Source organism: Pogona vitticeps, chromosome 3 (genome assembly GCF_051106095.1).
Source record: "Pogona vitticeps strain Pit_001003342236 chromosome 3, PviZW2.1, whole genome shotgun sequence".
Taxonomy (NCBI): Eukaryota; Metazoa; Chordata; class Lepidosauria; order Squamata; family Agamidae; genus Pogona; species Pogona vitticeps.
The window spans coordinates 60,875,213-60,897,391 of record NC_135785.1 but is presented as its reverse complement, the minus strand read 5'-3'; the positions used below and the strand labels follow the sequence as shown (position 1 = coordinate 60,897,391).

Below are 22,179 nucleotides of genomic sequence, written 5' to 3'. Positions count from 1 at the left end.
AGCCATGTGGCCGCCTCTCAAAATGGCTGCCGCCTCTCTATGCTTCTCAACGATCAGCTGTTCGGTGCTAGAGGCAGGCTGTTCCCAGGCTACCAAGGAGGAGCGGGGCTCGGTCTACTTGGTCTTACTACCAGGTTACTTCTTTCTGACTCCCCCCCATAGGAACGGGTTAATTAAATTTCAATACATTCCTATGGGAAAACTTGTCTTGTGAGGCACCAAAAAAACCTCACAAGATCCGTTCGTCTTGTGATTTTTTCGTCCCGCGAGGTGTTCATCTTGCGAGGCACCACTGTACTAGTGTAGTGCTTTACATACACCATCTGATTGTAATCCTTACTATGAGATGGGGGTATTCGTATATGAACATTTGTATACGAATACCCCCATAAAGGTGGAGATAATGAAGGTCTGGCCCCGTGGTTCTGGATGGCCCACTCACTGATCCACCGCTACCGCAGGCTCCGCAGTCCTGTCCTATCACTCGAGCTCACGATGGATTAGCCACTCCTGGCAGGAGGTGGGACGACACGTTCCTCTGCCAGGTCGAAGAGTGGCTTGTTGACTGCGAGCTCCAGGGTGATAGGACGGGATTGCGGAGCCCACAGCAGCGGCAGATCAGTGAGTGGATCATCCGGAACCATGGGGCTGGACCCTTGTTATCTCCACCTGTACGGGGGTATTCGTATACAAATACCCTCATCTCTAATCCTTACAACAGCCCTGTAAGGCAAATATATCTGTGGCAACTGCAACACTTGTCAGTGTTACAGGAGAATGGCAAACATTCCCATACCCTAGTGCTCTGCAAACTGACAAGGCAGAGCACCCACATCCCTTCGGAAAGGAGAAAATAACTTGGTAGCAACTGAAACAACAGTCTTGTGGCACCTTAAATATAAACACATTTTATTAGGCAGAAGCTCTTGAGTCCACTTCTTAAGATGCTGGAGTCCAGGATGACCTAAGCCAAACTTTCACAACAATTCTGCTAATTTGGGTGTGGCCAAGGTAGATTCAGCTCTCAATTCTTAACTGCGGCATGTGTGACAGCCATCACACTTGTGTCTTCATTGAGATGTACTCTATCATAATCATGCTTTTTCAGGCCAGAGCTGGACCATCAGTATCCTTTGATTATTAAGACTAAAGTTTCTCACCTATCAAGCATAGCCCCCAAATACAGCTCTTATCCTCCTTTTCCTGTGCCTGTGTAGCATCTTCTGAGTTTACTGTCTGTTGTCCTGGAGGAAAGCATGGCAGTGGTTTTGCTTTACTTTTAAGAAAACAATGATCATCTTGAGATTCCTGACAATTAATGAAAATGGCAGGTGCGGAACCATGATGGGGTGAAGGGAAAATGGTGGCAGGTAGTGGCTTGAGAAGAAATTGCAGTGCTTTGTGATCATTTAATTATGTGGCATTGATGGTTGTTAGATAGCAGAAATGTTTCCAAGGATTGCTCTGTTTTATGGTTAGGAATGCAGTGTGCACCACTACTACCCCTTTGGTAGGAAAGAAATATATCAGCACAGTAGTATAACATAATGGAGGAAGGACAGGAAAGATGGCTGGAAAAATGTGATGTATTAAAACATGTTCCTGGAAGGAGAGAGGAAAATAGAGAACAAGTTTGCTTCAATGTACTCTTGTGAGCAGCCTTACTGTTGCATCGGATCATCAGCAAATACACAGTTGTAGAGACACATAGCAAAGCAGAGCAACATATATAGGAACATAACAGAATACTGAAGAAAAATAGAGGCCACCATATTTTTATTTCCATATCCCTCTGCCCTCATATTCTGGTACACACTCTTCCCTTCCTAGTAGGTGGAAGGAGTTAAAGGGTGAGTATGTCCCATAAGGGGTGGAAAGCTGCAAAAAGAGATGGAGAAATTAGGGAGAGGTTTTGATATTGGGTGTGTATGTTAACCAATTAATTGTTGCAAATTGCATATAGCACAATATTGTGATATGGATTAAAGCAGCAGGAAACTGGAAACTGCATAAATACTTTCTGGTGATACCAGGGAATTGTTCTAGCTGTATGCTAGGTAGTATAATAGACAGATGTCTGGATTCCCCTCTGTTCTGAATTAATACTGTACTACTATCTTCATGGGAAGTAACTAGTTATAAACAGTGAGTTACTTATAAATAATTAATTTTGGCAAAAAGGAAGACATAATTGGGTTACATGGCATATTAAGGCCAATACAGTGGGGTCTCTACTTAAGAACGTCTCTACTTAAGAACAATCCAACTTAAAAACAGCTCCATTTGCTAAATTTTGCTTCTACTTGAGAACAGAAATCCAAGATAAGAACAGGAAAAAAAACCTTTCCTGCTCTTTTTTTAACCTTAGGTCATCTTAGGTTAAAAAAAATTCTCCCCCTAGTGGTAGAGTACGTATTAACCAGCTTTGCATTAGTTCCTATGGGAACTAATGGTTCAATGTACGAACACACCTCTACATAACAAAAAAACATCCAGAACGGATTAATTGGTTTTCAATCCATTCCTATGGGAAATTTTGCTTCAACTTAAGAACGTTTCAACTTAAGAACACCATTCCAAAATGGATTAAGTTCTTAAGTAGAGGTTCCACTGTAGTTTCTATGGATGGAAAAGAGCAGATATGGATTAAATGGTTTTCAATGCGTTCCTATGGGAAATGCAGATTCAACATAAGAATTTTTCAACTTGAGAACCACCTTCCAATACGGATTAAGTTCTTAAGTAGAGACCCCACTGTACATGCTTTCTCCTCTTACTAAATTATGGCAACAATAATCGAAACCTTTCAGGGTTGTGTATCTGACACAAAGAAAGCTTTGCTGTTTCCCATTTAACCAGCTAAATTTGCTAAATATGGACTGAGGCAACCTTCCATTAGAATAATAGAAAACAAACTTTTCCTCTTAAAGTCGCTCTGCTTCTAATCATGGAGCTAGAATGCTTGAGCCAGTGACACCCTGTATTGTCTTGCCATCGTATTGTAAAGAGGAAGAACTTCAGTTCGGCAGTGTAAACATAATTGGGTTTAGTTACTTTTATGGTTGCAGTGAGGTGCTAAGATCCATTACTTATGCCAGGTCTGTATCTAATAAATTCCAGGTTATTCACGATCTTATTCTGGAGGAGGATGCAGACCTGGAGTGCATAACCGAAACGTGGATAGGTGGAGATGGGGGTCCGCTGATGACACCCAGCTCTATTTCTCCTTTTCACCAACTGCAGAGGATGCCATTCTGTCCCTTCAGCGCTGCTTGGAGGCTGTACTGCAATGGATGCAGGGAAATGGGCTGAGGTTGAACCCGGACAAGACGGAGGTCCTGAGGGTGGGCAGCCCCACCATCAGCAGTTTGGGAAACTCCCTCTCATTTGGGGGGGACTCTCACCACGAAGAGTGAGGTTCGCAGCTTGGGGATCCACCTGGACCTGACGCTCACTGTGGAAACGCAGGTGGCATCAGTGGTCCGTTCCGCCTATTTCCATCTTTGGCAGATTGCCCAGCTGCGTCCCTAGCTTGATGTTGGGGTGCTCACCACTTTGGTACATGTGCTTGTAATCTTGAGATTAGACCACTGTAATGCGCTCTACGTGGGGCTACCTTTGAGGTTGATGCGGAAGCTCCAAATGGTGCAGAACGCGGCGGCCAGACTCCTTAGTGGGGTGAGAAAATACCATCATATCACTCCCACTCTGGCCGCTTTGCATTGGCCGCTCGTTCGGTTCCACGTTGATTTTAAAGTATTAATGCTTGCGTACAAAGCCATAAACGGTTTAGGGCCTCGCTAGATCCCACTTGATCTAGCCAGGAGGTCAGGTTGAGGAGCCTAACGCCAAGGGAGACCCGGAAGGAAAAAACAAGAAACTGGGCCTTCTCAGCAGTGGTTCCTCGCCTTTGGAATAAACTCCCTCCTGAGATTCATATGGCCCCTGCGCTGGGCATTTTCAAAAGCCAATTGAAAACTTGGCTTTTTAAGCAGGCCTTCCCTCCAGCCACTATTTGATTTATTCTTTTTTTCTTTCCATTTTGAACAATCGATTACTGATGTATATTGATGTTACATTTAAATTATTGTATTTTTAAGTGTTGTTAGCCACTCAGAGTGGTCAATTGACCAGATGGGTGGGAAATAAATAAATAAATAAACAAACAAACAAATCCATGTTTTGCACCATAGACCAGTGGTTTTGTGATATTCTGCTTTTTTACAGGTATCAAAAATTATATATTTTAATTACTTTGCAATAACAGGGAAGTAATACATTATTTTCTAAAATTTTTAACTTTTGTGGTAAGTAACTAGTTTACCGGCTTTGGAACTGTAAATATATAACCAATTTCTGTTAAATTTCTCCACATTATGAAGAGAACCTTTTGTTTTGTTTTGTAAGGCATCACTAAATGCGAGCAGCACAAGTCTATCAGAAGGAGTGACGGTAGCAGGGGCTGCACGAACGACTAAAGGGTGGAGATACATGCTGCTCACAGGCCATGTGTTGCACACTCTTGCTATGAGGGGAACATGTGGCAATCTAGATGTTTTTGGACTCCCACTCTGATAATCCCAGATCATCATGCTACTTGGAACTGATAGTTCAAATTCAACAACAGGCAGAGAGCTACAGATTCTCCATTCCTGCCGTACATAGGAACATGACATTTAGAGAGCAGGAACAAATTCTGTCATTCACCGTGCTTCTCTGTAGGGTATGGTGGCTACTGTAATTGTGACAATGCTGAATAACTTAAAATTTTCTGAAAAAGCTGTGTAACCAATCTATTTCAAATAGGGATGAACTAGGCTTAACAAACTACCTGATTTGGATTACAGTACAGCTTTCAGAGTTAGCCAGCAAGCAAGATTGTGGCTCTGCGGTCTGGAGTGTTCTGAGAATTGAGTCCAGAGAAGAAAAATTTACCGTGCTTTTTGAAAGACTGATATGTATTCATTAGCAAAAAAAAAAAAAAAAAAACCACCAAAACACACACACACACACACAAAAACCCTCTGCAATATTTCAAGGGATGCAATCGCCTGTAATTTTTGCCTGTGACTGATCTGGCAAGAAGAAGAGTACTGGCCAGTTGAAAGGGGATTCAGGGACAGATCAGATACACAAATTTAAGATGCTATTACTTTTCTGGCCATTTCACTAAACAATCCATGCTTGTTGCTGTATCCAGGTCACAAGTTAGGAGTTGACTTTTTACAAAATAAGGAAATCCAGATCCCTCTGTTTGGAAAGGATTTCATGCAGTCGACTAAAGCTGAACATGACCCAGCAGCCATGCCAAGTGAATCGCCTGACTGGTTATCAGTTTTACCTTTGTCTATGTCAAGAATTGTTGTTTGTTTACTGGGAGTTGGTGCCAAAATACTACAAGGAAGCTCCTAACAGCATGTGGCAGAAAAGCCAAAGGAAAATCAGTTTATTTTTCAAAATGTTGGGACTAGCAATAGGATTCTGGCTGTAATATTTAACTAGTTATTTATTCATTCATTTATTTTTGTTTCCAGTCAGTCACTGGCACATTCTGTAACTTCTGGCCAGGGTGACAATATTGTGAACATTTGTAGCAGTGGGTTTAAAGATTTAAAAAAAAAATATTTTTCAGTTAATGAATCCTGATTAAATACAATGGCTTGGACTCTAAATAAATAAAACAGAGGGAATTGATGCAAGAAAAGGCTTCCCCAATCTCCTTTTTTCCTCCCCCCAAATTGTCTCTGAAAAAGCATACATATTTTTTGGCTCCCTCAGTCAAGATGGCTGCATAATTTACTTCACTAATTAAAAGCCTATTTCATGGTCTCCCCGCCCCAACCAAAGCTGGCAGTCTGTAGTGGGGGTGAAACTTCACTTCACCACTGTTTGATGAATCACCACACCCACCCTGCTCAGACCACAGGTAGGCCCTGTGCAGGTTAGATGCCTTTGACCCTTTTGAAGTAGTAAGATGATCCATCTGAAGTGATGTACTATGTAGCCCTAATCTATGTCTCTGCAATCTGAAGGAGGCTCCATCAAACATAACAAAGGTGTCTGCAAAATAACCGAACACATCGGCAGATATTATTCAGAAATTCATTAGCAACTCTTGTTGGCTGGGCTAGTGGCAAACTAGGGAACTATCAAGAGACACCTGCCTGATCCATGTAAACTTTTAGAGAGGGGAAGCCAGTAGCTGAACATTTGAAAGATGGTACAGTGGTGCCTTGCATAGCAACGTTAATCCGTGCAGCAAAAATCGCTGCTGAGCGATTTCGTCGCTATGCGATTAAAAAAACCCAATAGAAACGCATTAAAACCTGTTTAATGTGTTCCTACAGGCTTAAAACTCACCTTAAAGCGAAGATCCTCCATACGGCGGCCATTTTCGCTGCCTCTTAAGCGAGGAATCTGTCCCTAAACACAGCGGGTGGCCATTTTTTTACCCGGTGGCCATTTTGGAACTGCCGATCAGCTGTTAAAAAATCATCGCTTTGCGATGATCGGTAAGCGAAACAGGGAACTGATTATCACAAAGCAAAAAACCCCATTTAAAACATCGCAATGCGATCGCAAAATCTTCGTCACTATGCAGTTTTGTCGCTCAATGGAGGGCCCGTTAAGCGAGGCACCACTGTATACTAAAGCTTAACAGTGATAGCTCCCTTTGTTCCTGGAGCATAACTGAGGTCTCTTTTGATTCTCCAAAGATGCTTAGGGCACAGATGCACTTATAAAGAGAAGTAAGAGGCATATTTACATACAGTGGTGCCTTAAGTTATGAACTTAATCCATTCCAGATGGTCGTAACTCAAAGCACCATTTCCCATAGGAATGCATTGAAATGGGACAAATCTGTTCCGGCTGACCCCCCCCCAACCCACTTAAAAACCCACTGCAAGACCCATCGAAGACCCGGGAGCGCCAACTAACTAACTGGTCTGGCTGGAAGAGTAGGGTGGCTGGCTGAGCGGTGGTGGTGATTGGGAGAGCGAGAGAGAGAGATAATTATTGACTGCCATTGAAATGGGCAAGATTTCAAAACCTGCTTTATTATATCCTAATAATTTTAAAAATACAATGTGCTCACTCAGAACAGGCATTTTAAAAAGCAAAAAGCAGTACCAGGCAGTCCGAAGCCTCTCTGCAAACACATACTCTCTAACTGCTGGGGCAAAGGAGCTACAAAGAAGCAGCCTCTTCACTGACCAATGGTTAGCAGTTCAAATTTCCCCACCTTTCCCACCACCTTTTTTCCAGTCGTAATTCAAAGGTCCGGTCGCAAGTCAAGCAAAATGTTGCATCTGGAGCTGGTTGTAACTCAATTTGGTTGCAAGTCATGACGATCGTAAGTTGAGGAACCACTGTATTTAATTGTAGTGCAAAGGCTTGATACAGTCGTGCCTCGCATGACGTTAATTTGTTCAAAAAAAATCGCTGTCGAATGAAAACGTCGTCATGCAATTTTAAAAAGCCCATAGAAACACATTAAAACCCAATTAATGCGTTCCTAGGGGCTTAAAACTCACTGTCCAGTGAAGATTCTCCATAGCGCGGCCATTTTTGCTGCCCGTGCAGTGAGGAATCTTTGCCAGAAAACAGCGGGCGGCCATGTTTTTCACTCGGCGGCCATTTTGAAACCACCAATCAGCTGACCAAAAATCATCGCTTTGCAATAATCGGTTATCGAAACAGTGGGCCGATCATTGCAAAGCGAAATTCCCCCATAGGGAACATCGTTTTGCGATCGCTTTTGCGATCGCAAAATCATTGTGATGCGATTTTGTCGTCAAATGGAGCGCTCGTAATGCGAGGCACCACTGTACTCTGCTCATCTAGATAGAAGAACTTCCAGTGGTTTGCCTCTCTGGAAACATAAAGATCCTGCCCTCAGGTATTTAATCTGAGAATATGAACACAAAGGGAAAATAGATGGGGCAATTACAGAGTTCTTAAAAGGATCAACTGTAAAGCTGCAGTGAAGCTAGATATTTTTAGTTGTTTGTCATGCCCACCAAGAATAGAAACAGCTCACAGAGAAGAGGAGCCAAAATTATTAGTTTTTCAGGATGTTATCAGCAGAAATGAGAATAGTTACCTATTTGGACTACAACTCCTAATAATAACCAGACGAGCATCGGACTACAGCAAGAATACAGAAAGAAAGCTGTGCCACCACTAGTTCTGTTGAGAAGCCTGCTTCATCAGGCTTTGCCTCTTCCCCAAATTTCCAAAAGCTTCAGCAGAGGGAGAAAGAGAAGAGAGATCCACTAATGAATACAAAACCACCTATCCCTGCTCTAAGACAAATGGTGGGTAGAAATGTTACAGTTTTTATATATTTGGGGCAATGAGAGCCCATGGGACAACCCTATTTCACACCACCTGGGAAATATGTCTTGGTTTCACTCTTTTCATCCTCAGAGCAGTTAGACTAATGGCGCAACGCCTTCCAATCCAAGATGTGGGTTCATGGACAGTTTATAATAATAAGCCCAAACTTTAGCTTCTTAATCACACTTTAAGGCAATGGTTTCCAACCTTGAGTCCCCAGATGTTCTTGGACTAATATTCCCAGAATTCTTCACTAGCTGTGCTGGCCAGGATTTCAGTCAATTTTCTGTATATGAGAGTCCACAAAGTTGATTAACTACCAAGTAGAAGTTTAGACTGGGCAAGTCAAGGCACTGCTCTTCTGATCACTGTCTCAGCATATGAAATTAGGAAACTCACAACACTGCAGCTTCTGTCTGCTGAAGAAGTATGCTAATTACTACACCACAGACAAGTGCCACAGGACTTAGACTAAAGCTTACAAGACATACTGTATACAATTCCCACCTTTTGGGTTGACTGAGATTCAAAAGTCTGAATCAGGATTTGTGCTTTCACATCTCAAATGGGGAACTTGCATTGGAAGTAGGTGAAGATCTTATTCTGGGAAATTTTCAGTATGTATCACAGTGATGAAAGTGTGAAGAACAAATTACAATGGTGCTTCGACTTATGAATTTAATTGGTTCCGGAACTCCGGTCGTAACTCGAAATGGTTGTAAGTCAAAGTACCATTTCCCATAGGAATGCACTGAAATGCAATTACTCCATTCATGCTGAAGAAAAAAAATCACCCCCCCCAAAACAAACAAACAAACAAAAACCATGCAAGACCCATCAGAAATGCGATTTATCCGCTCTGGCCGAAGTGGGGGGGGGGAAATGCAAACAAACCCTGCAAGACCTATTGGAAATGGGGGGAAAAACAACAAAAAAACAAACAAACCCTTCAAGACCCATCACAGCACAGAAACATAATCCCACCACCCAGCCCAAAACCACGCTGTGTGTGTGTGTGTGTGTGTGTGTGTGTGTGTGTGAGAGAGAGAGAGAGAGAGAGAGAGAGACAGAGACAGAGAGAGAGAGAGAGATATTAAATGGAGCATCTTTCTGTGATGGGCCATAAGTTTTTCCCAGCCTTCAAACTGCAATTTCCTGTCCCCATCCCTTATTTATCTAGCAAAGGAATGCTGCCTGAAAAAAAGTATGTTTGTGAGCAATCCACATTAGGAAACTGAATAATGGGTTGGTTTCCTTCTCATGTCACTGGGTCACTGTAGCTCCACAGAGAGCAAACAGTGAAGCAAAATTTTGGCAAGCACAACTTTCTGGTGGCACTCTGAAGGCTAAAGCTGCCAGTGCAATTTCTTCTAAAACAGATGTGCTAAATCCATGCTGCCAATCAGTAGAACTGATCCCCACAAAAACGAAGAGCAGAAATCACTAGCAAAAAGAGAAATGAAGAATCATGTTTTTTAAAAAATGTTGAATCATGTTGAATTTTCTTTCATGACAAAACACTATTTTCCCCTTAAATTAAAGGTATATGAAGATTTAAGTGTTGATGCACCCGATGAGAGGTATAAAAAAGGGAAAACTCTGAAGTTTGTTTCTGACTGCATGACGTGAGCCAAACTGCCATTTGACTCCTGTCCTCTTATAATTTTCTCCTGAAGTAACCATTTCAGCTAATCTTTGGGTACATATATGAACCCCCATGTAGGACAAGAGCTGAATACTGCTCTGTCCTGTATCAGTAAGAGAGGGTTCCTGTACACAAATATACCTCCTCTGCATATTGGGGAATACTGGCCAATAAGGGGCTCCAAAGATTTGATGGGGAGACGAAGAGGGCCTTCTCCATGGCTGCTCCCAAGCAGTAGAGTGCTATCCCTTGGAAAGTTAGGTAGGCCACCTCCCTTTTATACATTCACAAGCAGTCAAAGACCCATCTCTTCAGGCAGGCTTTTAATAACTTTGAATGAGTCCCTGGATGCTGTTTTTAATAACTATGACTATTATGACTTTTAATAAATATATTATGACTTTTAACAATCATGACTGAGTCCCTATTAAGTTTATTTTTAACATTTTAAATGCTTTTAAATTAATGGATTATTGCTTTTAAATCTGTAATTAATGTATTTTTAGTATTATTTGTTTTAACATTATGAGCTGCCTTGAATCCCCTCACAAGGAGGAAGACAGCCTACAAATGCAAAATAAATACATACAGTAAATAACTGCAAGCTGTAGATTGCTGAGGCACATGTGAAATATTCCAGCACACCGCCCTTGCACTCTACATTTGAGCAGAGGATCGCTGCCAGTGTATTTGTACAATATTAATCTATCACTATACACTGCCTGGATAAATTGCATATGGCAGGCATTCTATAATTTTAAAAAACCCTTAAAAATTGAGGTATATAGCCAGTACACAATTCCAGTATTTCGATTTAATAATAATTTTAACTACATGCCATCAAATTGATTCCAACTTGTGGTGACCCTATTTAAGGGGGTAAAATATGCAGAAGTGATTTACTATTCTCTTCCTTTGTAGCTGCTTTAGGACTGTAGAACGTGCCCAAGACTACACAGGCTGACTCTTCTCCCAGAATGCAGAATAGGCAATCAAATGTGGGACCTCTGGCTCTACAACAAAGTACTCAACTCACAGAGTTACCCAGCAAGCAGTACATCTGCTACCCAGGAAAAAATAAAGCTGTAGGGCAATAGTGAAGGGTTCCCACCTCTAATCTATCATGCTGTATTGAAATTATATTAGAACATAATGAAACATTTATTTCCAATGGAGTGAGGATGCAGATCTGAGTCTCTTTCCATTTTAAAGGCAAACCAGGTGTTTCATTAAAACATGCACACCATTCTGTTCAGGTAATATACTCCCTATTGGTTAAAAGTAAGCAGCTATTGGCATTAGCTTGCTGCTATCCGTTTAAGATAAACTGAAGTTATGCAGTCTGCTTTGCTAACACTACCATGCCTAAGAAAAAATCAGTTTCTCTTTAAAGCTTCAAAAACAAAGGAAAACACGTTCAAACATGTTCAAAGGAACTGCAAGCAGAGATTTTATAATTAAATTTGGACACATCCCAATTTTCTGGAGGAATGTTGAATAAGCACTATGCCAATTCAAGGTGATACATGCACCACAGGCCCCACCTAGCAATTGGGGGAAAAATCTTGGTAAGTCAACTGAAACCATTTGAACAGATTGTCAATATATAGCAGCATGCTGTAACCCTTTAATGCAGCTTGAGGTTTCAGGTATACCTTTCTTTTGATAACCCATGAAGGAGAACTATGAAGAAGGGAGTACTGTATATTTCAGTTTATAAGATGACCCAAAGTATAAGACAACCCCCCTTTTCTAACCCCAAATTAGCAAAAGCAGGGATCAAAGGGCTCCCTTTTTGCTAAGCCCCATGCCTTGGCAAAAGGCAAGAAAAGCGACTATCAAAATCTATGCCGCTTTTCCTTGCTTTTTGAGAAGGCATGGAGTTTAGCAACAAGGAAGGGAGCAACACCTCCCCTTCCTTTTTGCTAAAGCCCCACACCCCTCACCATTTGAGAATGCACAGAGCTTAGCAAAAAGGAAGGGAGCAACAACTCCCCTTCCATTTTGCTAAAGCCCCATGCCCCTCAACTTTTGAGAAGGCATGGAGCTTAGAAAAAAGGAAGGGAGCAATGCTTCCCCTTCCTTTTTGCTAAGCCCCATGCCTTCACAAAAAGCAGTGGTAAAGAGCTGCCTTCTGTGTATAAAATGATCCTCATATTTTTTCTCAAATTATTTAAGGAAAAAGTGTCATTTTATACACGGAAAAATACGGTATGCAGTTGGCAAATCATGATCCTGGTTCTAGGTTGAGTTCTCCTTAAACGCAGCTGCAATTGACCCAATCAGATTTATTTACTGTGTCTTTGGGTTTCTGAAGATAAATCTCATGGCTTGTTGCTAAAGCAGTATAGTCAACAAGAAAGGCTTCATCAGATCGATGCAATTTGTTTTAGAAGGCACAACAAGGGATAGCAACCTAGCTAAAGGCAACTCTAGGTTTTATTTCAGCAAGAATACATAATAAACAGTAGGGCAGTTTAAATAAGTCAGAAGCAGAACAGTTGCTGCTTGCTAATGTATTCCGCCACCAGTTCCCTTCCTGTCTGCTTCAACGGGCAAGAAAGCAACCAATGAAGGCAGAGGATGGGAATAGTGACTTTTTGAAGAATGGATGGAAAGTTCATCTGAATACTTTTTTATTACCTTGGAACCTTTGAGGAGATGATAAAGACTTAGGGGCTACAATCTGGCAGCATTGTTTAGTACAATAAGATGTTTACATAACAAGTCTTCAAGCGTCACAATTTCAGAATTAAAATCTTTTCATTTCTGTGATGCTATAGGACTAATCCAGGGTTTGAATACTTAAAATCATGCTGCTATTGTTTGTGCTTTGTTTCATTCACATTCTTTCATAGTAGCGCTCTAGAAATGATTCCAATCTACATTCAACAGCAAGTCTTCATACAATCTGCATAGTAGCTAAAATCCCCAGGCCCAAAATCCATACAACATTTAATATAAAATATGAAATATTAGCCTTTGTACAGCATCTGATATACTCCTAAATACTGCATGGAAAGCAGTTTCCAAAGCAATGACGCTTTACTAGACACATGGTTAGCTAACATTTATTCGTAAATATATCAAGAAGTTAAACTTAGAAATTCAGTTTTGAACAATTCAGATAACTTCATTTCAGGGCTGGAAGACAGTTTAATATTGGCATTTCAGAAGTCTAATTACGTACAGTGGACCCTCGACTTACATACAGCTCCACTTACGAACTTTTCGACGTATGTACTTCGCTGGCCGCAAAGTTTCACTTCGATTTGCAGCCAGAGAATCGACCTATGGACTGAAAAAAAAGTGGGAGAGGCGGGGAAAGTGGGAAATTTGAACTGCTTTCAGTTGACCGTTGGCCAGGGAAGAGAGTAGTCTGCTTCCTTGCTCATCCCGGCAGTTACGTAAAGAGTGGTTAGGGAGAGAGTTTTCAGCAAGTCTGCCTGGTACTGCCTGGTACAGTACTGTATTGCCTGGTACTGTCTGGTGCTGCCTGGTACCGGACTGTGTTTTTGTTTTTGTTTTTTTGGATTTTTTTAAAAAAATATCTTTTTAGTTTTTGACTGTCTTTTTTTAAGCAGAGAGGCTGCCTGTTTTGGATGAGTGCTGTACTGTTCTGTACATTTACTGGGTTTTTTGCAGCTTGGTGGGGGGGATTAGGGCTAGGTGGGGGTTATGTTTCTGTGCTCTGATGGGTCTTGCAGTGTAGATTTAAAATGTGAAAAGTAGACTGTAATGTTAAATTAAAATTAAATGTGAAAATTAGACTGTACAGTAATTTTTAAATATAAAATTTACTGTATTTATTTATTTTTGCATTCTGTGGATTTTATGGTTTGTGTACAAGACCTCTCTTTTGTTTTAAAATGTGTGGGTTTCAAATGTACAGAAAATTTTCTGTGAGGGCTTGTGGTGGATGGCATGGTGTTCAATGGGTTTTTAATGCTTGCTGATTTTTGAAGCAAGCAAAATGCACTTTAAGACTCCAAAGTCTTCTTTTCTTTAAATCAGAAAATTTTCTGAGAGCGTCTTTGGTGGTTGTAGATGCAGGCAGCCGGGCTTTAAAATGGCAGCCAGCCAGGCAACCTGGCAGGGAGGCAGGCTTTAAAATGCAGTTCAGACCCAAGTCTAAAGTTTAAGTTTAGGACTCCACAGTCTTTTTCCCCCTTAAAATCAGGGACTGTGTTTATTTGTTGATGCAGGATTTGTGTACTCTGGTGAGCTGAACCATAGTCATGACTCCAAAGAAAGAACAGAGCAAGCCCCCAAAAAAGATCATCTCCATTGAACACAAAAAGGAAATAATCAAAAAGAATGAACAAAGCATGTGTTTGATTGAACTGGCTGCTGAATACCAGATGGCAAAGTCCACCATTGGTACCATGCTGAAGATGAAAGTTGTCCTGAGGCACATTGATGTGGCAAAAGGAGTCACAACCATAACAAAGAAATGGAAAAACTTTTACTGGTGTGGATCAATGAGAAACAACTGAAAGGGGACACCATCAGTGAAGCCATGATCTGTGAAAAAGCGAGGAAGCTGCACAGTGATTTAATGGAAAGAAACCCCTCCGGAAGTGCAGTGCAAGAAGAATTCAAAGCCAGCAAGTGGTGGTTCCAAAAGTTCCAGAAGAGAAGTGGCATCCATTGCGTAACAAGATATGTGGAGGCTGCAAGTTCTGACCATAATGCTGCAGAAGCCTTCAAGGTGGAGTTTGCTGAATTCATCAAGGAAGAAGACTACCTCCCCCAGCACAGTCTTCAACTGTGACAAGACACGGCTGTTCTGGAAGAAGATGCCCAGGAGAACCTACATCACCCAGGAGGAAGAGAAACTGCTGGGCCACAAACCCATGAAGAACAGATTGGCCCTTTTGTTCTGCACCAATGCCACAGGCAATCTGAAGATCAAGCCTCTGCTGATCTACCACTCCCAGACTCCTTGCCCATTCCAACAAGAGAAAGTCAAAAAGGCCACACTGCCTTTCATGTGGAGGGCCAACGCAAGAGCTTGGATGACAAGGCAGCTGTTTCTGGAATGGCCTTATGAGGAGTTTGTACCCACTGTAAGACGATATCTTTCAGACAACCAGGTTCCTGAGAGATGCCTTCTGCTGATGGACAACGCCCCGGCACACCCCCCATCCTTGATGGAGGACATTGACAAGGATTTCATCAGGGTCAAGTTCCTTCCCCCCCAACACAGCACCTCTTCTGCAGCTCATGGACCAGCAAGTGGTCAGCAACTTCAAGAAGCAGTACACAAAGGCACTCTTCACCAGGTGCTTCAATATCATTGAGGAGACGTCCCTGACCCTGAAAGAGTTCTGGAAGACACATTTCAATGTCCTCCATAGCGTCAGAGTCACTGACAAGACCTGACAGGATGTCACAATCAGGACCTTGAACTCAGCCTGGAAGAACTCTGGCCAGAATGTGTTGCAGACAGTGGCACTGAAGGGACTGATTCACAGTTGGTGAGGGACATTGTCGCCATGGGTGAAGGCATGGGTCTGGATGTCGATGAAGAGGATGTAGAGGAGCTCGTTGAAGAACGTGAAGAGGAGCTGACGACGGAAGAACTTGCAGAACTGCAAAGCGAGCAGCACAAGGCTCTTGTGGATGAGCATTCTACTGAGGAAGAGGAACTGCAGGTTAGCAGCGATGAGATCAAATCCGTCTGCCAGATGTGGACCAAGTGCCAGGACTTCTTTGAGAAGCACCACCCAAACAAGACTGTGACAGGAAGAATTTTGGACATGATGAATGACAACGTGGTCAGCCACTTCCGGAAGATTCTTCAGCACAGGACAAACAGACAACATTGGACAGATTTTTCACCAGGATGGAGCCTGCAGTGAAGAGACAGCGGCAGGGACCCCCTGGAGAAGATGACCCAAAGGAGGGGACCTCTACCTCGCAGTCATGTCCTCGAGAAGACAATGAAAGCTAAGTCACCTCTCTTTTGTTTTAAAAGGTGTTGGTGGCTGGCTGGGTGGCTTGGTTGGTTGGTTTAAAAGTTGCTTTGTTCCTGTTAAAATGTGTTTTGTTTAAAAGTTGCTGGTTTTTAAAATGTTGTTCTTAAAATGTGTTTTTTTAAAAATGTGTGTTTTAGCCTCCAAAAACTCTCCCCCCATTGTCTTCTCGGTCTCTGTTTTCTCTCTTTTTATGTTCAAAGCACAAACCTTTGTCTGAGGGGTCTGTGTGCCCCAGTGATGACCTTCTTTCTTTCTTTCTTTCTTTCTTTCTTTCTTTCTTTCTTTCTTTCTTTCTTTCTTTCTTTCTTTCTTTCTTTCTTTCTTTCTTTCTTTCTTTCTTTCTTTCTTTCTTTCTTTCTTTCTTTCTTTCTTTCTTTCTTTCCTCATTGTTCCCTCCCTCCCTCCTTTCCTGCCTTTTGGTTTGGCTTGGCTTGGTTGAAAAACCTTGGGTTTGGTTTGGTTTGGCTTGGCTTGGTTGTGCTGAGGAATTCTGTGGAGGAAGAATGCTGGCTTGCAAACAGGCTTAAAATGCAGTTCAGATTCATGTCTCTCTTTCTCCTGAAGAATTCTGTGGAGGAAGAATGCTGGCTTGCAAACAGGCTTGGTTAAAAAAAAAAACTTTTAAATGTGATTTTAAAACTGTTCCCTGCTGCCCCCTTTTCCTGCCCTTTTTTTGACCTACGTTCACCTTAGGTCAAAAGAAGAAAAAAGAAAAAAAATTCTGCCTAGCAGGCTTTCCATTAGTTCCTATGGAGCAAAAATGGACAGTTACGGATTAAATGGTTTTCAGTGCATTCCTATGGGAAATGGATATTCAACCTACGGACTTTTTGACCTGCGGACACTGTTCCAATAAGGATTAATTCCGTAAGTCGAGGATCCACTGTATCTAAAAACGCAAGATTAAAAGGTGAAACATTAATATATTCAGTTGCAATAATTAACTGTCCATTAGAGGGAAGCCTACTCATAACAGAAAAGCTGAATGAGAAGAGAATAGCAACCATGTATTAAAGGAACTTATTAAAAATAAAATAAAATTGGGGACAAGAATTACATCCAACTTTCTGAAGTAATTGCCACAGCGAAGTTATTTGCAGTTCACATAAAACATAAACTTATGCATTCTCCATTTCTCCCTGCCTTCCCACGATATTCAACAGTACATTCAGAAACAGCTTACAGGGTTATTTTCTTCATAAATATGAAATGTCACAAGTGTACTGGGCCTAAGCCTGACCAGAACTTTGTTTGTCTGATAGGTCCCAGAATATCCCAGACAACATGGAGTTTAGAGACAGTTTCTCTAAGGCATACAACAGTCCAAAAAAGTAGTACAGTGGTGCCTCACAAGACGATTTTAATTCGTTCCGTGAAAATCATCATCTTGTGAAAAAATTGTCTTGCAAGGTTCCCTATGCATCGGTCCTTAAAAAAAAAATCTTGCAAAGCATCAGTCTAAAAAAAAAAAAGACGTCTTGTGAAGCATCAGTCTCCAAAAAAAAAGTCTTGTGAAGCACGGTCATAGAAAAAAAGTCTTGCGAGGCACCATAGTGATCGCAAAAACAATTGTCTTGCGGGTTTTTCGTCCCACGAGGCAATCGTCTGGCGAGGCACCACTGTATTTCCTAGTCTGGACTGATCACTAGCAGATGATATTTGCATGATATATTTTAAATCAAATTAAGCTTTTCACATCTCAGGAGGAGAAGTAAGATGAAGTACATTATAATTTTCAATATTGGCTAAAAGACAAATGAAACATATTTTAGTATCTCTGTGTGGAGAAGGATGGCAGAATGAGTTTGTGGAATCATCGTAGACCAAAAGACAAAACAAAAATAAAAAATTAAGAGAACAAAAACATTGTGACATGTTAAAAACTAATTGCTATATTTTTATGTGCGGTTTTTTGGACAAATCTCCTTCATCATCTTGTCTTCAACTTTTGATTAATAAATTAGAAATACTCTGCACAGCAATCTTTAAGATCATATGAAAGCTACTATGATAAGAAAGTTCACCAGCTCCTGAATGGTCATTAGAATTACCTTTATTACAATAATTCATTTATTTTAACAAATGCCATCTAAAATCTGAAGTACAATTAAAACTTGTGGTATCTCCTAACTAATTTAAGTTCCACACATTTCAAATGTTTACAATGCAAAAATTAAACAACATTTGAGTGAACTTAATAAATAGTAACATCTGGTCCAGTTCAAGTATAGATCAACAGATCATGGACTTAACTAAGACAGAAAAACCCTGAAAGTCTAATACCAAGCACTAGTATGAAGTTCAGTAGCAAAATATGTCAGATTTTATGGGCCAATTTGTAGATTCTTTAGTTTCAAAACGAGAAAAAAAGGGATAGTGATGCCCCTTAAGAGTAATTGGTTGAAACACGTAAGAAAACATTGTACGTTCTAAAGATGTTAAAATGCTTAACTAATATACTTTGTAATAATTTACATACAAGAAACCTTTTGGCATAATAATAAATAATCTTTGGCTACATTTAAGAGTGCCTTGTGCTATACATACATATTAGTCAGTACAGACTACATTTGTGAATTAAGGCAGGTTAGAAGTTATGTTTCTTATATTTCAGATTTTTGCTGCAAGAATTCCAAAGCAAGGGGAACCATTTTTGTTCTAAGAAAATGCTAGTTTCACAGCACTAGCAGAGCTTTTTGGGCAGGGAGGGAAGAGGTGGGTATGCCTTGGGCTAGATTATATTAGCATGTGCTTGACACACTATGTTGAAGAGGCAGGTCCTTGAGAAATAAATGCATCTTTCTATACCTGAAACTGTCAATGTCAGTATTTTCACTGAGACGCACCTCACAAATTTTGGCTATAGAAATGGCTTCACAAACTAACAGTATCTTTTGTATAATCCTGGAAGGTTATATGTGTTTCTGAATCCTGGCTGTAAACATTGATTCTTTTTTGCTGTTCTGGATATTAACTTTTTTTTCTGCTTTAATTGTTGTTTTAGAACTCTCATAGCTACCGTGAAAATGTTTGTATTGAAAGATGCAATAAAATGTTCTTAAAAGATGTATGCAGAAATTTGGTACACTTAGTATCTCAAGAGACAATACATATGCTCACCTGCCCCATCATTTAATTGCTAAGCCAAAGGCCAGGGATTCCAAGGATCTAAAATTCATGAATTGGAAATGGGCAGCTTCGCCCCATCTCTAATGGAAAGAAATGGAACATTTATACCATTTAATAAAATGGAACCCAACTTAGGGACAGCAGGCACTGAACAGATCTCACACCTCCCCACCTTGCAAGGAAAAGGATCTTGGTAGCAGGGGGAAGGTAACATGTTCCTGGCCTGTATTTTAGTATTTGTGCCAATTAATTCAAATACAAAAAGTGCCAATAGTATGGGAAGATAATCTGTTAAAATTTAGGATGAGAAGAAGCTTTCTCCTGTATTTTCCTATAACATTTCACATTTCCCTCAAAAACATCCTGAATAAGAAACTACAGTAAATATGCTTTGTCTTTTTTTGAATTGGCTCAGCAACTCAATGGTTCTTGGAACATTTAAAACTTATGAGAAATGCTACTAAAAGGCTCTATACATCCAAGCACTTCAAGCTTCATGGAAATAAATAAAATAAATAAACTGCTTATTTTAGTGCAACTCTATATTACATAACATACATATTGTTGAAATCCACATCTGATACTATGTTGAGCCTCTATATATTAACATAGAAATTAATGGAAGTGAAATTCAAAGTCTGCTCAAATTAAGGTTTCAATGTTCAGCTATTTAATTACTGAAAAACGTTTGAAGATGTATCTAACTTTGTTCCATCGTGGAACACAAGGGAGCTTACACAGGATTTTCAGAAAGTTTCTAATCTAGGAACAGACCAGATCCAGTCTACTTAGCTTCAGTAAGATTGCTTCATTATACAGCAGACAAATGCCACTCAACCCAGGGTTGCAGGCACCATCTTAGAAGAGACATTCCTTGTCAACATCTTTTTCATGCAAGAAGCAATGCTTCTTCAAAGATGGTGCAGCATTTAAAATAAAGGTGCATCACCTAGACAAGAATGGTGGGTTTTTTTCCACTTAAAACTATTAGTTTAGTCATGTGCAAATCTGTATAGATTTAATAGTAATAAAGCTTTATGAAAATCTGAGAATTATTGCCAATCTTACCAGTGACTAAATGTGGAACCTGATGTGCTAGAAGTTTTCAGATTTCAGTCTTCTGAAACATGTCTAAGGACTGAAGATGAAGGGGCTTCACTGCTTCTGTCCCCTCTGATGGAGGTTGTAAACCTTCAAACATATGGACCATGGATTACTTCAAACAAGACAGGATAGTGTTGTCACAACATTACCAACAATAACACACTAACATAAGGATATGATTAAAAGACCTGTGGTTCATTGCTCAGTGGTGAGTAAATTAAAATACTATACAAATAAATTTATTCAGGTCAGTTTTTCCAGTTAATATATTCTAACAATTTACGTGAAATTACATCAGAACTAATACTGAGAAAATCCCTGAGAATTCTGATTTAAAGAGGGAAGGATGGTGAGGAGAGGGAGGGGAGAGAGAGACCCATCTGAGGAAGGTGAACTCTGCTGATTATCACTGTTGCTTCACTGTGTTGCAGGCATTATATTTTTATAATTTTCTTCATTACACTTTCCCTCCTTCACCAGAGTGCAAACTAAAGGTGTATCATCAGGATCACAGTAAAAAAAAAGCAAAAACAAGGCCGAGCTCTTCATTTCAAATTAGTCAATATCATAGCCTTTTCTCCTCAAAGTGAGGTACAATTCCAGTATCATCTTGTGCCAAACTGCTTTCTTTTTCGTTCCTCTTCAGCGTTTCTTCTGCAAGCTGTGACAGGTACTTCTGTAGATAATGACAGAATAAAAGTATTTTACAATGACTGAAACTTACATTAGTTTTCATACATTACTGCAGATATTTATGAGAATTCAAAGGGCTGAAGATGTATAACTAGCTTTTGAAAGTGAAAGAAATAAAAACCTGATACAGGCTCACTATCAGGAATCAGCATGGCTAATACACCAACAAATCACCAGTTGCTGGATGGATGCTATCATTTTGCATCACGTCTGACTGTTGCTTTGCTTGTAACTGCCCTAGCAGCAAAGAAATACAAAGCTAAACAGTGGCTGAAATTCTCTTGATACTAGAATAGGCACACTGAGCTAATGGGAATTGGATCAGTCAACTCTTCTGCAAGTTCTGTTGATTCAAATATGCACCTTCTAGTTGCAACTTACTCCACTAAACAACAGGATTTTAGCCAGTGAGTTCCACTTACTTTTCTAGCTGGAACCAAAACCAGGCAACTGATGGACTTGTTACTGAACATTCTTCTTGTTTGGCCCAACATTTCTTCAGTAGTCAGTCAGAATAAAGATAGACATTTGTATATTCAGATATCCTCTTTTGTTATAAACAAATCCAAGTCAATATTCACTAATATTCTCTCTTACCTCCCTTTCTGGCAGGGAGTTTCAAGGCACGTTTCACATGATTTCTGGACAGTCCCTACTTTTTAGCAACTGAACTATGAATCATGTATGACATCACACAAATTTCTTTTTTCAGGTATAATTGTGCTTTGCATGCTCATTTATATCATAGGCACAGAGTACAGCAGATACTAAATGGGAGCCGCAGACCAGGCTGTGCTTAAGGTCTATATGGACACCATACAAACAAACACACAAAGAAAAAAAAGCTGATAACTATCTAAATATTTGTGATGATTCCTTCCCAAAGAAATGACAGTAATTTTACATACTTAAAAAGATAGCCATATGTTGCTTAAAACAATGTATATACATCTTTAATGAGCAAATGCATACAGTATTTTTTCAACCACATAATACTGCTTTGATCTTGAATTAGTATCTGCCCAACAGGAGGAAAAAGAATCCTGAAGGCAGTCCTTTCACCGGTTAGCCTCTCACATTTCATTTAAGATTGTGTATGACTAACTACAGGACTGTATGCAGCTTTCACTTCATATTCTACAGAAAAGCCAAGACTTGATGGATAACAAGAGTGGGTGGATGGTAGGTAGGTAGGTAAGTACAAACAAACAAATGTTGAAATGTGCAACTAGGGCATTAAAACTGAATTAAACAGAAGCTCTTTAGTTTCAAATAATATTTGGATTT

At 40.3% G+C, this 22,179-nt stretch overlaps 1 protein-coding gene across 4 annotated transcripts in view; it reads right to left on the bottom strand.

Moving 5' to 3' along the window:
* The window catches only part of PDCD4 (programmed cell death 4), a 57,783-nt gene extending 36,908 nt beyond the window's left edge, over positions 1-20,875 (bottom strand). Inside the window, exon 1 of one of the 4 annotated variants that reach the window (XM_072995560.2) lies at positions 20,164-20,875. The gene's annotated coding sequence lies outside the window, so the exon portion shown is untranslated. The remainder of the gene's footprint in view (positions 1-20,163) is intronic. The other 3 variants (XM_072995563.2, XM_072995555.2, XM_078389511.1) reach the window with 3 other exon arrangements.
* Between the last annotated feature and the right edge of the window lie 1,304 nt (positions 20,876-22,179).